Raw genomic sequence first — 6,996 nt, 5'->3', positions numbered from 1 at the left:
TTCTTATTAATAAAGAAACTGCCTAGGCCCATTTCATAGGCCAACCCTTAGGTAGGCGGAGAAAACAGAACAGGATGCTGGGAGAAAGAAGTTGAGTCAGAGAGTCGCCATGGTTCCCGTCCTCCAAGCAGATGCAGGTTAAGATCATTCCTGGTAAGCCGGCTCGTGGACTATATAGAATAATAGAAATGGGTTACATCAATATGTAAGAGCTAGCCAATAAGAGGTTGGAACTATTGGGGCCAGGCAGTGTTTAAAAGAATACAGTTTCCGTGTAATTATTTCAGGATATAAGCTAAACTAGCCATGTGGGTGGCAGGGTGCTGGGGATGCAGCCCCGCCGCTATTATTTCAACACCTATATACTCCTGATATGGGATCATCCATTGGAGTGTGGTTGATTTAGTGAAGGCTATATCATTTAGGGCAACTTTCTCTGCTAAATTCTATTAACTGTTCCTCAGTCCTAGACTCATCCTAGATTTTTTTGTTTGTTTTTGGTTTTTTGAGAAAGGGTTTCTCTGTGTAACAGCCTTGGCTGTCCTAGAACTAGCTCTTGTTTCCAGTCTGGCCTCAAACTCACAGAGATCTGCCTGCCTCTGCCTCCTGAGTGCAGGGATTAAAGGTGTACGTCACCAACACACAGCTCATCCTAGATTTTTAAAAGAAGTCTCTTTTCGGAGCAATGAAAATAGGACTTCATTAGACTGATATTATATACACAGTTGTTAAGACATTACTAATAAACTGTTGTGGAATATTATTTTAAGATTTATCACATTTGTTTATGCTATGGAATATTTGTTTAATAATGCAAAAATGGGTTGCATTCTTTTATGTTGCATTTGTTTAACTCTGTAAAGCTGTGTTACTTTGCCTGCTCCAAACATCTGATTAGTCTAATAAAGAGCTGAGAGACCAAAAGCAAGGCAAGAGAAATGATAGGTGGGGCTGGCAGGCAGAGAGAATAAATAGGAGGGAAAATAAGGGAAGAAGGGAGAGAGGAGCAAGAGAAAAAGGAGGAGGACTCCAGGGGCCAGCCACCCTGCTATGTAGCAAGTCACAGAGTAAGACGTAAGAGAGGTATATAGAATAGAAAAAGATAAAAGTCTAGAGACAAATGATAGATGAAATAATTCAAGTTAAGAAAAGCTGGCAAGAAATAGGCCAAGCTAAGACCTGGCATTTATAAGAATAAGACTCTGTGTGTTATTTATTTGGGAGTTGTGTGGCAGGACCCCAAAGAGCAAAAAATAAAGAGTAAATAAGTCCAATGACAATGAACAATTGTTTTCTTTCTAAGTCTGGAAAGTATCAACAAATTAATGGACCCTTTTTTAAAAATGTGTTTATTTTTATGTGTTTGAGAGTTTCTTATACATATGTATGTACACCACGTGTCTTTGGAAATCAGAAGAGTGCTATTGGAGGTCAGAGGAAGGAGTTGGAGCCACTGGGACCAAAGTTACTGCTGGTTGTAAGCCAATTTTGGGTGCTAGGATCTGAATACAGGTCCTCTGCAAGAACATGTGCTTTAAACCACTTAACCATATCTCCAGCCCCCTTTAAATTTATTTATTTTTATTTTATATGTATTGGTGTTTTGCCTACATGTATGTCTGTGTGGGAATGCCAGATCTCCTGAACTGGAGTTTTAGACAGTTATAAGCTGCCATGTAGGTGGTTGGAATTGAACCTGGATCCTCTGGAAGTGCAGCCAATGCTCCTAACCTCTAAACCATCTCTCCAGCCCCCTTAAGGGACTCTTAAAACAGAGCTATGTTGTCAACTGCAACTGGAAAAAGACAACAACTTCATTCTTTGCTGGAATGCAACTAATTGGTATTCTGTTTTCTAAAACTATGTCTTCAAAGCTTTAGTCATTTGTGGTAGTGAAGAGAGTAGTACTTTCCATTAAGTCTAGTGTTAGATGGTTGATCCATTCTGGTTTTATTTATATTGTGCTTTTATACTGTAGATCTGTTCCTCTTCAGTCTTTCCATAGAAAGGGTCTGAAAATATTTGTGTCTGTTTTATAAGTAAAACTTACTCTAAACATACATCCTTTGAACATAGAAATCACCATTATCTGGCAAAAACAAGCTTAGAATACCATTTCAGCTAGAATATTGTCTAAAAGAAACTTCTAAGTAAGAAAATGCACGTTGAAGGTCATGAGTACAGCACTCTTATTCTTCTAGGAAAGTAAGATACCTATAACAATCATTTAGTTCAAGCTAGTCCTTGCCTGTATGAGTTTCCAAGATAAAGTCACTTACCCTTTTCCATTTTATTCTCTACCCCCATTTAATTGTTTGCCATCTCTTCCCAATTCTCAAGCAGTCTTATCTTTCTTCTTAAACATGGGACTTGTCGCCGTAAAAATCTTCGTGCTTCCAGAGCTTCTGTCTCCAAAAGAATGATTGTCATCATTTCAAAATTATATTTATTTTTTTTGTGTGTACACAGGACAACTCCTAGGAGTCAGCTTTCTCTTCCACCATTTGTGTTCCAGGGATTGAATTCATGTCACCAGCAGGCTTGAGAGTAAGCACCTTTACTTGCTGAGTTATCTTGCTAGTGTTTATATTTTTTCTTATTTATTATCTTATTATTTTTTATTGTCTTCATATTTACTCTTATTTTCTACTTTAGTTTGAGTAAACATTCAAGGTAACTATCTACACAGAAAAGATTGGGCTTTCTACAGTAACTATGCCTCAGTTTCCATTGCTATACTGTTATCTCAGCATGGACTATGGGGAGGAAGAGCTTATACAATTATCTCTCTTACAATTGAAAATAGATTTTTTTCCATACAAATATTCTGACTACTGATCCCCCTTCCCTAACTCCTCCCAGATCCTCTACTCTTCCCTATCCACTCAAATCCATACCTAAATGAAAAATAATAATAATAAAAAAAAGGGCATGACTGTTCCTAGGTATGGTGCAAGAGAAGGTTTATTGTAAATAAAAGGGAATATAAAGACACAGACAGAGACATCTAGGAGAGTTCAGAGTAACCATGGCCAGACTTAGTCAGGCCATGTGGAGAAAGAAGGGGAGGGAGAGTAGGAGAGTAGCTATCAACCAATAATGGAAACTTGGGTCAATAAAGTAGTTACCAAAATGCCTGAATTTTATAGGGAAGAACAGCTGGGGGAAGGGCAGGTCAGCCCCTGGGCTGGAGAAATTTAGGGTAAGGAGTGGGGTGTGCCAGCCAGGAGGGACCTGTAATAAGGAGAGACTGATGCCTTAACAGAAAAAGAATCAAAGAAAAAGCTCTCAGCCAAGCCACCATTTGACAGACAACACAGAGCAGGGTCACCTCTCTGCTCTCATGCCCTCATGCCCTCATGCCCTCATGCCCTCATGCCCTCATGCCCTCATGCCCTCATGCCCTCATGCCCTCATGCCCTCATGCCCTCATGCCCAGGTGAGGTGCACATCTGTTGTGAGGGATGAGGCCATCTTTCCTGAGTGTGGGGGTGAGCCTTTCCCGGAAGGGCAGGACAAGTTCTTCTGCTGTAGTATCCAGCCAGGGGCAGAACCAGCTAGCCTAGGGCTAGTGAAACCCAGGGTTGGTTCAGCACAGCACGGTTCCAATGATCCCCTATGCTGAAGCAGACCATGGCCATCATCACAGACCCCAGCTGCAGCAAGACCACAGACCCAGAAATGACCCTCAGCTGCAGCTTGGGCCCTGATGTCACCCTAGCCCAGGTGATGACCAGCACAGGCCACCCAGATCAGTATGGCCCTGGTGGCAACATGGTCCTCAGGCACCAACATGGTCTCAGGTGGCTGACCAAATGACTGACCAGACCCTGGGCATCTGCAGAGCCCTCAGTGGTAACAGGATTCATATATATCACCTCAGACACTGGACACTGCATTGCTACAGACCCAGACATGATCCTAAGGCAGTTGCTGGGCCAGAGTCTCCTTGGCCACAGATGGCAGTACTGGCCACCCAGATTAATATGACCCTGATAGCAGTATGATCCTCAGACACAGACATGGTCTTGGGCGACTGACAAGACCTCTGTCACCTGACAGCCCACGGTGGTAACAGGAATCACAGACATCAACTCAGACCCAGGCTGCATTAGGGCCATGGACCCAGCATGAACCTCCACAGCAACCCTGACCCAGATGACACCATGGCCTCATGTGACATCATAGGACACTCAGATCAGTATGACCCTGGAGGCAGGATGTTCCTTGGACACCCTCATGACCAGTTCGCAGCCCAGTCCCTGGTCATCTGTGTGGTCATTGTTGGCACCATGAACCATGGATATCAATACAGACTGTGGCTGTGGTAGGACCATGATCCCAGACAAGATCCTAGATTGTCTGGGCCCTGATGTCACCATGGTTCCAGGTACTGTTACCTGGGGCCATGGGATGGTCTGGACCATGGCTACTGCCAAGGGCCATGTCTGGGTCCATGACCCTACTCCAGCCAGCTACAACCTTTGGACACCAACGTAGTCAAGGGTTATGGCCTGCACACTGGCATCTGTGTGACCTTTGGTGGCAACACGGGCCAGGGACATCAACATAGATTTTGGCAGCTACTGGGCCAAAATGTCACCATAATGCCAGGTGCACTTAGATTTGCATGGCCCCTTGGATACCAACATGGCCCCAGGTGACACCAAGACTGCAGTACTTTACAGGGTCCTCAATGGCTACAGAAGCCACAGGCATCATCATAGTTCCCCTCCATTGCTCCAGAACCTCGATCAAGACCTGGCCTAGACATCACCCTGGGTTCAAGTGGCTAGCTGACCATTTATGTCAGCCTTTTCTTCACCATCCTCACCTCTTCAGATCTGCCTCTCTTCCCGGCCTATGAACCCTTATGCCATTCTTTCTTATTATATCTTGTTTTTTTCCTGTTTGATAGTGTCTCTTGGAGACATGCTCTTTTCTAAAGGGAGACGGAAGGGAAGAGGGGAGGTAGGGAGGGGAAGGTGAGAGGTGTGGAAGTAGTAGAAATTGTAGTCAGGATGTGTTGTATGAGAGAAGAATCTATTTTCAATAAAATTTAAACAAACTCTAGAAAATTCTAAAAATAGACAAATAATTACATCCTTATTTCTTGTCAGTTGGAGTAATTAAATGTCCATTGTAAAAATCTGAAGACACTAGCTTCTATTAAAGAGCAACATCAATAAGCACAGAGTAGTTTCCTAGTGGAGCAGTAGTTTATATAACCCAAGCTAAATTTTCTAGATAGGCTAATAATTTTCTTTCAAAGAAACAGTTTATTATAATCATATCAATATAGTACTTTGATGTATCTATGCTAAAATGTTCTTTATCTTATATTAAAACTTAATTAGCCACCCTATATTTTATCTGGTAAAATTTTCCCCTCTTTGCTGGTCTCACATGTTAGATGCCAGTACATGTCTAATCAAAATCATTGGCAAGTAATTGGAACCAAGTGAGCATTTTGTTATCAGATGGGAAGGTTATGGTAGGTAGAAAGTGTGGAAATAGGCCTTAGATGATTAAAGTCAGTGAGGGGAATTGGCAGGTAGACATGGTCACAGTATTTTAGGGGTAAAGATATTGCTCCAGGGTCTAAAAACCAAATAGGATCCCAATGTGAGAAAAGTTGGAGTAGTACACAGGAAATAGGCATTAATTAGACAAAGCCTAATTACTGCAATTGAAATACTTGATAAAATCTCAGCATACTAAAACCAGATTATAAGATCAAAGCAAGATAAGTGAAAAGATTTCATAACTATTTCTTGGCATTGGGCTCTGTATGCTTCCTGATCAGAAGAGAGTGTTAATTGCATGATTTCAGTGCCTTAGTGTTAAGAAGTGCCAGAGCTTCAGAGATGAATAAACTGTGTGGTTTTGGGGCTTGGGCTGCAGAAAGGCACAAGAATCATGTTTTAAGATGTAGTACCTTTTAAAAGCAAAGGTTATTTACTGAACCTGCTGTTGTTTAATTTCTGTAAACACATTCCTAAGTAAATGAATGTGTTTAGATGTTACAGGATTCTGTCTCTCTGATGTTCTGTATTAAATACAAATATAATCTCCAGTAATAATTTTAAGAGGTAGCTAATAAGAGCTCAAGAAGTAGGAAAAACTAGTAAGAAGATAAACTGGTTTGGGACTTCAATGTATTAACTATTTTCCACCTCATAGCAGAAAGCAACCTATATCTAGCCCAGGCTGGCCTCAAATTCATGATCTTCCAGTCTACACCTCTTCAGTATATATCACTGGCCGGCACCATCACAGCAGCTGCTACACATATCTAGCATTTATGAACCCATAATCTTACAACAGAATGGAGTAACATAGACAATATCAGGGGAAACAGCAACCCCTAAAGGAGGCTAGAGCAGTACCTTCTTCTGTTAGTTTTGTATAAATAGAACCATAATGACAACCTCAAGGAATTTAAATAGCAAAAGTTTATTTCTTTCTGTGTTAGAAACTAGACATCCAAAATTAAGGTGCCCATAATATTGACTTCTGAAGTTTTTGCCCTTGGCTTACAATGTTCATCTATTCATCATTTCTTCATATGATTTTATCTTATTAGTACTTATATTTATGACACTTTGCTTATTAAAAGGACCCATTTTAAGCCAGGTGTGGTGGCGGAAGCCCCTCCCAGTATATGGGAGGCAGAAGCATTCAGATATTTGTGAGGTTGTGGTCAGCCTGGTCTACATAGTGAACCAGGCTAGCCAGAGCTAAATAGTGAGATCCTATCTAAAAAAAAGTAAGTAAATAAATAAAATTACTACTTTTGTGTTTGGTATTTTGGTATTACAGTTGCCTACTTTTAACTTAATCATCTCTTGAAAGCTGCTAAGTAGGGATGAAGTTTAGGTGGTAGAATGTGTGCTGAGTACATATGAAGCTCTGTGTTCTGGCTTCTAAATTTTCTTTAGGTCCCCATAAGATTAATAGCACCCCCAAACAGCTGGAAGTAGCCTGAAATACGAT

The sequence above is a fragment of the Microtus ochrogaster genome, unplaced genomic scaffold (assembly GCF_000317375.1).
Source record: "Microtus ochrogaster isolate Prairie Vole_2 unplaced genomic scaffold, MicOch1.0 UNK59, whole genome shotgun sequence".
NCBI lineage: Eukaryota > Metazoa > Chordata > Mammalia > Rodentia > Cricetidae > Microtus > Microtus ochrogaster.
The sequence above is the reverse complement of the archived record's forward strand: the minus strand, read 5'-3'. Positions refer to the sequence as shown.